The 14,051-nt window shown below is 25.6% G+C and overlaps 1 protein-coding gene across 17 annotated transcripts in view; it reads left to right on the top strand.

Annotated features, from left to right (window-relative positions):
• Positions 1-14,051, top strand: part of LOC109599633 (myocyte-specific enhancer factor 2) — a 78,627-nt gene that overhangs the window by 38,744 nt on the left and 25,832 nt on the right. For 9 of the 17 annotated variants that reach the window (XM_049961723.1, XM_049961728.1, XM_020015758.2 and 6 more), the window contains one exon: positions 1,628-1,649. The exons of 6 other annotated variants lie outside the window; for them this stretch is intronic. The gene's annotated coding sequence lies outside the window, so the exon portion shown is untranslated. Of the gene's footprint in view, positions 1-1,627; positions 1,650-1,800; positions 1,819-1,967; positions 1,986-14,051 lie in introns of those variants that run through there. 2 more of the 17 variants (XM_049961734.1, XM_049961733.1) reach the window with 2 other exon arrangements.

Raw genomic sequence — 14,051 nt, 5'->3', positions numbered from 1 at the left:
TTCTATTTGACTCAGCAATTTCTACAAACCTTATCTTTAAGTCAACACTTATGGCTAAAAATATATTAGTATTTAATAATATTATTTTATTTAAAATTACTTTAGATAGTTATTTTATTTGAATGAAAATATTGAATAAAAAAATGCTGAGTAATTAATTCAAAGTTATATTAATAATTGTTACTGGTTTTTAATTTTTATTAATGTATTAATTTAATTAATGTTAATTCCTTAATTAAATGATAATGAAATAGCAGGAGTCCTAGGTCAATATTAAACATATATAATTGTTCTAAATGTAGTTTCCAATTTAATTCAGTAATTTCCACAATCCTTATCACCAAGTTATTACACTTAACTATAAATATATTATTATATAATATTATTTTATTTAAAATTTCTTAGTTATTTTATTTCAATGAAACAGTGAACAAAAAAAGTAATGCAAAACTATGGTAATGGTTGTGATTGATATTTAGTATTTAATAATATGTTAATTTAATTATTGTTAAAACCAGAATTTCCCTAAAAAAATTGATAATTCTATATCATTATTAAACAAAAATGGCTATTTTGAATATAATTGCTGTAATTAAAACATTCAGAATAGAGTATGTAATCTACAAATAAAATTTAATGTAAGGATTTTGACAGGCTTTTAATTTTACCCAACAATTAAAATTTGATTTTTATTTTATTTTTTTATTACCAAATAAAAATATATTTTTTCTATTTCATATTTGAATAAATCACCTCGAAGACCTTTGTTTGTTTAGACAGAGAGTCGTTGCCACCTTGAAATAAACTTTTAATCCTATTTTATCATCTGATAAAGAACACATGGTGATCATATGGACCACTTTTAAACAAAATTGTACCAAAGAAATTTGATATTTATTAAGATATGTAGATACGTACTCAACGAATTTTGTTTAGAGCATGATTGATACGAGTTTAAAAGTATGTGATGATGCATGAGAATATTGTTTTAGATGGCAAAAGCATACTTAATGAAAACATAAATGTGGAATATATAATTTAGTTGACCCCATTATTCATTTCTATACGGCATTATTAATAATGATCTATCTTTTCTAACATTTTATTTACTTCTTTTTAAATTTTATAAATGCCGCTGTGGAATTCGAGTTTCATAAAAACTATGTTTTCACCTCTTCTTACGTTCTACCATTTCATGATGTTTTTGATGGCAAGAGCACATTTAATTAAAAATATAAATGTGGAATATATAATTAAGCTGACCCCATTTTTCATCTCTGTACAGCATTATTCATAAATTCAATTAATTCATATCAGATTTATTGTATACATATAATTACTTTTTCCTTTAAATTAACAAAATGATGATTTTTTTATATACATTAAAAATTTTAATATTAATTTTATGAAGTTACAAATTTATCTGTTAAATATTTCAAAAATATTAAACAATTAATCACTATTAAACGTAGATTATCAAAAAATGTATATAAAATTATTACTTATCTATGACATTCTTCAAAGATTTGATTAAGTGATTCTGCAATTATTCCACAAGTTAGTTCATCATTTCATAAAAAAATGATATTTGATTTGTCTTAAAATTAACAAATCTTTTTTTTTACAGGCCTTTGGACACTGACAAGAAAGTAAGTCACATTCACCTTTTAATAGAGGTTTCTCCAAAACAAAATAAATTTTAATACGAGGGTTATATATTAAGTACTTGGTCTAAAGTTGGGCGCCAATTGAAACAGTAGTTTCTTTGATATTCCCTCTAAATATACTAATAACAGGCTTTTGGACACTGACAAGAAAGTAAGTCACATTTACCTATTAATATGGGTTTATCCAAATACAAATAATTTTAATAAGAGGGCTATATAATAAGTATTTGGTTTAAAGTTGGGCGCCAATTGAATCAGCAGCATCTTTGATATTCCCTCTAAATATACTATAACAGGCTTTTGGACACTGACAAGAAAGTAAGTCACATTTACCTATTAATATAGGTTTATCCAAATACAAATAATTTTAATAAGAGCGCTAAGTATTTGGTTTAAAGTTGGGCGCCAATTGAATCAGCAGTATCTTTGATATTCCCTCTAAATATACTATAACAGGCTTTTGGACACTGGCAAGAAAGTAAGTCACATTTACCTATTAATATGGGTTTATCCAAATACAAATAATTTTAATAAGAGGGCTATATAATAAGTATTTGGTTTAAAGTTGGGCGCCAATTGAATCAGCAGCATCTTTGATATTTCCTCTAAATATACTATAACCCTTTAAAATAAGTACTATTTTCAGAAATAATCTCTTCACTAAAGTCAATTTTTTTCACATAGCCACTTCTCCATGTGAAAATAGGAAATAAACTCTGGATATTTATTAAGCGAGTAATTAAATAAGTCCAATAACTGAATTTGATTCAAAATAAGTATTTTTTTCTGTGCCATATACTATTTTTTCCGAAAAACAATACCAATGACTTACTAAACAATGCTGAAACTTGACGATTAGACAACAATATTGTGAAACATTGTATTTAGCAAAAATGTCACTTTTTTAGTAATATCAACGTCACATCTGGCCTCGGTTAAGTACTTATCGCGCTACCCTGGTAATCAGTTGTCATATTCGAGTGTCATTTAATTCCATTTTAATAGTGACAATAGTTAATCAACAGACCAGGTGCATTTGAGGGTCGTCTGAGTAAAATTGCACATCAACTTTTCGACAACATCGTCCAGCTTCTTTATTACTGTTTGCCCAGGGAGCACGTGTCAAGCGGCAAAAAGGCGTTTCGTCTCACTCCGCGTACGAATTTATGCGGAGCTTACCAAACATGCCGCTAGCACGTTTCTATTTGTTTTTTCTGTTATCCTTCACTCATGAACAGTGAACTTAAAAGTTTCTTATGAACCAAACAGCCGCTTGGCTTTTGTCCAAAAGTGATTTTACACATACACACGACTTTGTTATTTATTGTGCGATTAACCGCAAACAAAAATGACTGTTGGGAAAAATAATGGCGGGATAGTTCAAAAGGTTAAAATAAAGTTGGGCGCCAATTCAATTTTGAGGCGAATATTTTTTGGACACTCGGTATAATTGATAAAAACAGCTATATAAACATTAGTGGGATATATTTAGGACGGCAAATCCTCGAAACTTGTCTCTTGACTGGATGACGTTTGTAACAATATTAAGAAAATAAATATTCTCTTCTGCCAAGATATACGCACGAACACGTCACTGGCTAAACATACATTCCTATAAAGTAATTATATTTTTTCAAATATAAAACGAAAATTTCATTTCGATATTAATTATTCTGTTGATCTTATTTGTGTCGTACTTTTAAATATAGAGGGTGCCCCCAATTAACATAAAACTTTGGTTTTACATAAATACATGCAGTAACAGCTTTTATATTTCTAAGTTAATGCCAAAAAATTATTTTTAGGATAAAATGTATAAATGTAGATTTAGCGAAATGTTTACTAGAGAAAATATAGTCTTGGGACTCAATTAACCTCATGATGCATCAGATATTTCTAATAACGTAATCTGTGTTTTGTAAATAACAAATTTTTAAATATTGCTGATAAAATACATAGTTCATAGTTCTGTCTCGAGGTACTTTATTTCATGCCACCTCTACTAGAGACTGAAGGTCCATCAGTAGAGGAAAAACTGAATTTCAATAATCTGGTGATAACTGTGGAAATTTCTTGACCGAGGCAAAAAATGTACATTGAAATGTTGGAAACATCTCAAAGAAATCCTTTGATAATTGCCGGCATTTGGATTTGAATTGGCTTTAATAAACATTAAACAAAAATTGACCCACTGGGTCTATGTATTCTATATACTGCGTATATACAGAGTGTCCCCGAAAGGTCTTATATGGTACATGCATGTGCATGGCAGTTGAACGACCATTTCTATTGGAAATAACGAAAATTCATTTAAATTTTCTTTCACATTCACTGACTACATTATTATTAATTTAATTATTGATGTTCTCGATGAAAATATTACTTGTTTCCAAACAAATTTCAGTTTGACACTTATAAAAAACTATATATAAACTGGAAAGGGAGACAATGTAATTTAAGTTTTGTATCTTTCATTATTATTTATGTATGTATTCATATCTACCGTTTGTGAAATATACAAACAGAAAACTCAAATGATATTTTGAGAGTTATAAGTTTATTACTTAAATTTAGTTACATTTATAATTAAACAGAAGTAAAACTACTAGTTTGGGTAGTTAATTTAAAAAATATATTTAGTATTTAAAACATAAATGTCTCTAACTGTTGTTTTTAATATCGTTTCCAATTTAATTCAGCAATTTCTAAAAACGTTAATGATTTACAGGGTATTTTCGAAAAGTCTGTATAGAATTCTATCACTAAATCTTATTAACAAAAAATAAAGAAAATAGAAAATAAACCGCCCTTTCGAGAACACCCGTATATTTTATAATAAAAATATTTTTCTCTTATAAATATATCCGTATAAAACGAGCTTTTTCTGGTTGATTACCCATTTTGGGTAATAATGAAAGATTACATACATATTTTATTAAGATAAGTCTGCAGATTCAGCGTTTATATGTATATTAGGCAATAAATGCGACATGTGAAAGTGTTGGCATCTGTTTTATTTGCTATATGTTTATCATCAAACATTTTTATACACACAAACAGCATCCTCAATTCAAAAAACTATTATGATTGTTATTACTTGCCAAATATTGTTGGAGCGACTACTTTAAGTTTGTCGCAGGAAGTAACATATAGTGTAAACAATAAAAAAAAACTTCTATAAGTTGTTTAATTTACACAATTATTTATTTGAAAAAATTTTCTATATTTGTTAATTACATTGTTAAAAGCGTTACTTTTTTTTACAGATAAGTTGCCGTTAAGAACTACTCAATTATCTACTCATAGTACAATAGATAAAGTATCGAACACAGTATTTTTTACCTCACAACATGCAAAAGTAAAAAATATTTACATACATTTACATGTTACGATTATATTGTAAAAGTAAAGAAATTTTTGATAAAGTATATGCTTTCGTTTATGTGTATAACGATTTTATTGCAATTTTTAATACGATGTCATGTACTCAAAATAATATAAATAATATATTTTTTCATTTTATTATTTTTTAATTAGTTTGTTAGGAAATAGGTTCATAAAATTGTAAATGAAACTATAAAAAACGTATCAACCAACGAAATCTTAAAAAAAAGTAATTGTATTTTTAGTACACACGTTACTAACTATTACTATGGGATGTTTTTTATGTTTAAAGAGGTGCAAGTGAATATTAAAAAAAATAATAATAATAACGAAATATATACATTTTTTAAAAATAAATGTTAGCAGTTTTTATGACTTTCGATTTTTCATTTTTAATATTATTAATTTAATGTTATTCGTATGTTATTAATATTAAACAAGTTAATTAAATGATTCAAACAAACGTTTTCACACGTTTAATTAGCTTAATTACCATTCCATTAGTATTAAATATTTTGTTGATAAGCGTGGATTATAAAAAGTTTACTATTATTCATATAATTACTAATTTAACTATTGACTTGTACAAAAAATATTTATTAATTATAGCATATTGTTTAATAAACTTATAATGATGACTGATGTTAGGTTTATTGTACAACTATTTGATTAAAACAATTCCAAAGATTAAATAATCGAGGAGTTCCAGTGAGTAGTGCATAAAGTCTATTCGTCTTACTTTTGGGAAATTATTTATTAATGTGAATTCCTTTAAGATGTCACAACACTTTAAAATATGATATTTATATTCAAAATTTCATAGAAATTTTAAAAATAAAAACATTTTCCACATTCTATATCCTCTCCTGGGTATTATGGACTTTATACAGGGTGCTTCATAACTTATCCGAAATTTTTTTAACCAGATATGCACTTCTAAATAATAAGTCAATTTCTTAAAAAAAATTCTAATAAGAGTCCGTTTTCTGTTGGATTTTTTTATAAATTAAAGAATTGGAAAATTGGAAAATTGATGAAAAGAAAAGTTGAAAAAATGGAAAAATTAACAATGGAAAATGAAAAAATAGAAATTGAAAAATTGGAAAAATAATATAACGGAAAATAGGAAAATTGGAAAATTTCTAAAAAAGGAAAAAAGAGAAAAAGAAAAAGGGAAAAATAGAAAAAGGAAAAATGGAAAAATGGAAAAATGGAAACATGGAAAATTGAAAAACTGAAAGTAAGGTTTAACATTTTTTATCCCGTTTTCTGTTGAACTTTTATTTTCTTAAGAAATCGACTTATTTTCAAAGTGCATAACTGGTTAAAAAGTTTCGGATAAGTTATGAAACACCCTGTATATACTAACATAAGATAAATGTGATAAATATTGAACATTTATATTTATTAAAGGTTTATCAATACAGTTCAAATAAATTAAAATACTTATTAAATATTTATTACGATTATGAATGTTATACCGTATATTCAGGGCACATGGTACGTGTATATAATTGATGCACCACACCAGCGTTCAGGATTTAAGAGAATATATATGTGACACAATCTACGGATCTCTCAATACATTGATAATCAAAAATGACATAAAAGGTAAATTTCAACAAACTCTTCACAGTCGTTCGAGGAGTTGAAAGAAGCACTAAGAAACGTCAAAATTATAAGAACAATTAATATTACACAAAATATACACACTGTATTACATGTAGTACAATCTACAGATCTCAATCCAATGGAAAACAAAAAGTAGTACATTGATAATCAATAAAGACTTTAAAAGATAATTTTCAACAGTCCTTCAAAGAGCTAAAAGAAGCAGTAAGGAACATCAAAATTATTAAAACAATTACACAAAATATACACACTGTATTATACGTAGCACAATCTACGGATCTCAATCCAATAGAAAACAAGAAGAATTACATTGATAATTAATTAAGACTTAAAAGATAAATTTCAACAAACTCTTCACAATCCTTCAAAGAACTGAAAGAAGCACTAAGGAATGTCAAAATTATAAAAACAATTAATAATATACAAATTATACACACTGTATTATATGTAGTAGAATCTACTGATTTCAATCCAATAATAGAAAATAAGAAGAATTATACTCATAATTAAGAAAGACTTAAAAGGTAAATTTCAACAAACTCTTCACAGTCTTTCAAAGAGCTGAACGAAGCACTAAGGAACGTCAAAATTATAAAAACAATTAATATTACACAAAATATACACATTGTATTGTATGTAGTACAATCTACAGATCTCAATCCAATAGAAAACAAGAATAATTACATTGATAATTAATAAAGACTTAAAAAATAAATTTCAACAAACTCTTCACAATTCTTCAAAGAACTGAAAGAAGCACTAAGGAATGTTAAAATTATAAAACCAATTAATATTATTATACAAATTATACACACTGTGTTATATGTAGTAGAATCTACAGATCTCAATCCAATAATAGAAATCAAGAAGAATTATACTGATAATTAAGAAAGACTTAAAAGGTACATTTCAACAAACTCTTCACAGTCTTTCAAGGAGCTGAAAGAAGCACTAACGAACGTCAAAATTATAAGAACAATTAATATTATACAAATTATACCCACTGTGTTATATGTAGCACAGTCTACAGATCTCAATCCAATAGAAAACAAGAATTATATTGATAATTAAGAAAGACTTAAAAGATAAATTTCGACAAACTCTTCACAGTCTTTCAAAGAGCTGAAAGAAGCACTTAGGAACGTCAAAATTATAAAACCAATTAATATTATACAAATTATACGCACTCTGTTATATGTAGTAGAATCTACAGACCTCAATCCAATAATAGAAAACAAGAAGAATTATACTGATAATTAAGAAAGGCTTAAAAGGTACATTTCAACAAACTCTTCACAGTCCTTCAAGGAGCTGAAAGAAGCACTAAGGAACGTCAAAATTATAAAAACAATTAATATTACACAAAATATACACACAGTATTGTATGTAGCACAATCTACAGGTACACAAAATTATAAAACAGAATTGACGTTACAGGCAATATATTTTTGGGCCCTAAAATAAATTTATAATAAGTAAATACTATTTATTCATCATATATTATTTAATAATTTTATTATTTTTTTTTTAAGTTGCTTGACTATATCGACTTATAAATTAAATTAGTTCTTATGTTACTGCGACACGAGTCCGTGGGTCCCCCAAAGCTAAGCAGCGCCTGTTATCGGGCATTCGAAACGAAATCTAGATTTGGATGTATTTTTGGATAAGTGACAAGTCACATGAATGCCGGCCGAACAGCAACGTTTTGCATTCATGATCGGGAGACGGCAAGCCGATGTCTGTGGCGATGCTCTCGACGAGACGTCGTGGTGCGCGAGGGGGAAAGGAGGTAACCCGACGCACTTGGCAGTTACATCGCACCTTAAAAGGCAGGGGCACTTGAGAAGGGGTCTCCTCGCCTAATACTGTGGCGTCTCACTAGACCAGGCTCACTGCCGCTTGCCGCCGAGTCGTGCGTCTCTACGTTTACTACCAACCAGAAGCTGCTTGCTACCAACGGCAGGCGACGCACCATGTGGACATTCATCCAAATATGTACATTCTCACCTGATCTCAATACCACACGTTTTCACGTGCATTATTATCATTATCAGAATCATCAATAATCATCAATTTAAATGATAAATTATTAATATTAATTAATAAAAGTTGAGGTTATAAACTTACCATATCATAATAATAAATAATTTATTTTAAGCATTTGTTGCAACAATCATTAATAATTTGTTTTTTCAAATAAAATAGATCTAACCTTTTTTTTTATAAATAATTATCAAAAAAATATTTTTTTTCTTTATTAATTTATGTAATATGATAATATTAAATGAAATGAACAATGAATTGTTTTAATATATAATTATTGTGCAACACAAACTAAATGATTATAAACTTAAATTGATAGTAATTTAAAATTATCTTAATTAAATTAGAAATATTTATCTTCCATATCAAGTTATGTGTTTATATGTTTTTTTTTAAATTTATTAAATTACTTTCTTATAATTATGTAAGAAATATATGACAATTTTTTTGAAGACAATGTAAAAATCAATATGCCAAAAATCCAATAAAAACAAAACTTTTTTAAATTTCAATATTGTTGATGTAGAGAATGGTTATTGTTAAAAAATGGTTGTTTTGTATGGAATCTCTGTTAGTTTACATGTGATTCATGAAATAACAATAGATATTCACAATATTCGCAATAACATAAATCTCTTTTATGACAATGAATGTTCAAGAACAATAATTTACATGAAAATATCCGTTCACAAAAAAATGTAAATATATACATTCAATTTTGTTGATATTTTAAAAAATGAAGAAATTAAAAAAAAATAATTAATATAATTTAATTTTTAAAATACATACATATTTTTCAGTGAATAAAATCTGTATATAAATATATTAAAAATTAAAATAAACAGTTCTTCTTTAAAAAATAGAAAAATATTTAAAAAAATATGTCTACTTATATAAATATTAAAATAAGTTTTAACCTTGAATAAAGCAGAAAAATCAAATTTAATTAAGCAAGTTTTAAAGTTTCTTAAAAAGTATACAAAATAAAAAAATCAGTCAATCAATAAATAATTAATTACTGATTAATTTAATCAATGTACTTTTTTAAGCATTATTTTTTTTGGTGAATAAAATCTGTCAAAATATAAAATTTCAAGTAGATACATTAAAAGTTAAAATTAACAGTTTTCTTTAAAAAATGGATAAGGTTTATAAAAATTTGTTTGAACTTTAAATAAAGCAGGAAAATTAAATTTTTACAGGCTTAATAAATCAAATTTAATTAGGTACAAAAAGAACTGTGAAGTTTTAAATTTTCTTAAAAAATAAATAAAATAAGAAAATCAGTCGGTCAACAATTATTTATTGATTAATTTAATCAATGTAGTGATTAAAATCTGTTAAAATATAAAATATTAAGTAGATATATTAAAATTTAAAATAAACAGTTTTTCTTTAAAAAATGGGTAAGATTCATAAGAATATTAAAAAAAAATTTCTACTTACACAAATATTAAAATAAGTTTGAACTTTAAATACAGCAGGAAAATTAAATTTTTACAGGATTAATAAATCAAATTTAATTAAGTACACCAAAAACTGTGAAGTTTTAAATTTTCTTAAAAAGTAAATAAAGTAAGAAAATCAGTCAATCAATAAATAATTACTGAGTAATATCAATATACTTCTTTATTCATTATTTTTTGGTGAATAAAGTCTGTCAAAATATAAAATATTAAATAGACATATTAAAATTTGAAATAAACAGTTCTTCTTTAAAAAATGGATAAAATTCATAAAAATATTAAAAAAATATTCCTACTTATACAAATATTAAAATAAATTTGAACTTTAAATAAAGCAGGAAAAATAAATTTTTACAGACTTAATAAATGAAATTTAATTAAGCACTGTGAAGTTTTAAATTTTCTTAAAAAGTAAACAAAATAAAAAAAATCAGACAATCAATAAATAATTACTGAGTAATATAATTAATGTAGTCTTTTATTCATTATTTTTTTAGGTGAATAAATTCAACAAATAAATAATAGTTGTTTTAAAAATTAAAATAGTTTTTTAAAAAAAACTTGAATAAATCTCATAAAAATATCAAATAAAACATTTCTACAGGTTTACTTTAAATAAATTAGGAAAACTAAATTTTTTAGACTAAATAAATATTTAATTATGGACAAGGTACCACGTAGATTTAATTTTTTAAAAAAGTAGACCTTAATTTAAAGAGTCAATCAATAATTATTAATTAGTTTAATTAACGTACTTTTTATTCGTTCATGAACAAAATCTATCAAAAATAAAGAAATAAAGTCTATAAAATATAAAATCAAATATTATTATATTAATAATAAACAGTTTTATTATAAAAAATTAAGAAATAAACCAAATTTAATTAACGTACTGTGTAGCTTTATATTTCCTAAAAAAGTAGACTATAGTTTTAAGAGCATCAATCAATTAATAAATAATTATTAGTTAATTTAATTAATGTACTTTTTTATTCATTATTTTTTGATAAGTAAAATAGGTCAATATTTAAAATATTGGTAATTGTATTAAAATTTAAAATAAATAGTTTAATTTAAGTAAATTAAGAAAATTAAGTTATATACTTAAGTAATAGAAAAAATATCAGTTTTACTTTAAAATAATTTATGTAGAAAACTTAACTATACTTTTATTCACATTTATAGAACATAATCAAGAAAATAGTGTTGTTTAAATAAAATTAATAATTTTTTAAATTTAATAATAAATTGTTCAGTTACCATTATTTATAAATATTAAATATACGATTAAAATACATGTAAACAAAAATTATTTTGTTTAACACATATTCTATTGTCCACTATCAATCTAACTGATGGAAAATTTGAGTAGGTCGTCCTGAAAATTATTGAGCACAGGACATTCGACAAGTACAATAACATTCAAAATTGGCAACCGCGATTTATTACATACTTGAGATTGAAATACTTGGCAACGCATGTCGGTAGATAGACAGACACGTTTATGTTTTCTCTGTGCTCACACAATTAAATTATTATTCTTATTATTAGGTTCATTAAATTATTTATTAATAAATAAATTTCGAAAGCAACCTTTACGTTTTCGATTCGGCACAGCTTTGAGTTGGAAAGTCCGTCCGGAGTGTTCCGCTACACGGTGCGACGCAGCTTTACGTGTACTATTTTTAAACCGCTCATGATCGCAGGAAATCACAATGTCCACGGATTTGTTTTCACCAATGCACTTTTTTCAAGTCAATGCACGCGTCCGTCTCATTAATTACAACGTTTGTTCTTCTTCTTCGTCTTGTTTTTCTACTCCTCCAAACTACATCCGTGTAAATACACGTATATATAATTGTAAAACTATTTATCGATTTAATAAATTGTTGCATCTGTCGCGTTTACTTGGCCACAAAACTGTGCTATTTATATACGAAAATTTCATTTTGAATACGGCGGGAGAATTTAAAACTTTGTAAAGCTTTCTTTTTTTAATGGGTAAGTATATGTTGGTAACATTTTATATTAATACGTTATGTAAATATAATATAATTATTTAATTTTTTGATAGTTTTCAATACATAACTTAGACAAAAATATGTATTAATTAAATATATTTTAAGAACTATATTCAAAAATGGAAAAGATCAAACATTTTTGTAAATCAAAATATGGACTCAGGGGCTTATAAACTTAGTTCCTCACTTTGTTACTATTGAAATTGTTGAGAAATTTTGAAATATGCAGTGAGACGGTAAAAAATCCCCTTTTTTGATGACTATTATAAACATAATCAGTAATTCAGAAGCTGGAATGACCCTTTGATGTCGAAATGCTTCAAAATTGGTAAAATCTTTGTCAATATTCATTTTATGTATATGGAATACTCATATAAATCGAAAGGCTTTTTAATATTTTATATAATTATGCTAAAATATACATAGTATCCCATTGAAAATAAAGTTATTAGTGTTTTAAAATGCTCAAAATTAAACGTAAATAACGAACACTCTTTGTAAAATTTGGTAGTACTAATAAAGGCCTTATAAAATGGTCCTTGATTAACGTGTATGCCAAACATAAACTTTCCAGTATTAAAACTGGTATCTTTAAAGACATTTTAATTAGAAAATTTTTTGGTAAAAAATTAATAACTCAAAAGCATTAGGTATAAAAAATGGTATAGTCAATTTATTTACAATTACATGTAGAAATAAAAATCCAAAAATATACAGTGTGTTACGTCGACAATAAGAAAGTTAATGTCATGTTGATGGAATCGAAACTAAAATTTTGTTCAAAAGAAATTAGAAGTAGTTCAAGTGAAGTTATAATTGATATAACATTTTCAAATCAACTTTCTAATGAATATGTCAGATCAATCACCCTGTACATTTTTTCTAATCTACTATTTCCTTATTAAAATGTTCATCAATCTTCTATTCAAATTATTTTTGAATATTTTTTAATACAAACTATTTTTGGGTTACCCCATCTATTTTAAGAAACAATAAAATATTGGTTACATTGAATTATTCGTCATAATTTTGTACCAATTTTAGCAATAACACTGAATAGACAATAAAACTATCTTTCAAATTAAGTATAAGTATCTTCTAAAGACCACCCTTACTCTTAAAAAATAAGGCCCATGTGATACTAGAGTATGTACTATATTTATGGTAAATTTAAAGGGATTGACAACATTTTACACGTTTTTTATTAGAGGTCGATAACTTACCCCATTCCCAAAGTTTTCAGGGAGAGGACTTTTTACGACCTCAATGTATACTCTGGAGTATACTTTAATTCCATTGAACGTCCTAATTTTATTATATATTCTAATTAATTAAAAAAAATGATGTATGATAATTAGCAAAAATTAAATGGAAAAGTAAGTCCATATTGAAAATTTTGCTCGAACACATTCTGTCATTAAAAACAAGTTATAGAGGAATGTGTACAACAATATTGGGAGCAATACTGATGTGTTGATATATTGTCGAATATGTTTATGTAAACTAGTATTAGAACGGATGCCGCTGCTTATTTTTTCGGTGCTTCTTCATATGTTACGTTAAAAAATTGCAATTAAACGCTTTAACTTATTTTGAAATTATTATTTATTTATGTCAAAATTATAAATGATTATCACCCTGTAGAAATTGATGTAGAATGTAGACATTATCTACTTAATTCTTTCGTAGAATCTTTCTTCATTAATTTTTTAAGAATTCGTGAAGCATGAGTTAAATTTAAGTCACGTACAGGATGTCCCAAATAGATTGATTTTAGCTGTCACGAGTATTTCTGGAGCAGTAGAGAAAATCTGATTATCTTTGTATATGAAACA

This window comes from Aethina tumida, chromosome 1 (genome assembly GCF_024364675.1).
Source record: "Aethina tumida isolate Nest 87 chromosome 1, icAetTumi1.1, whole genome shotgun sequence".
NCBI lineage: Eukaryota > Metazoa > Arthropoda > Insecta > Coleoptera > Nitidulidae > Aethina > Aethina tumida.
The sequence above is the reverse complement of the archived record's forward strand: the minus strand, read 5'-3'. Positions and strand labels throughout refer to the sequence as shown.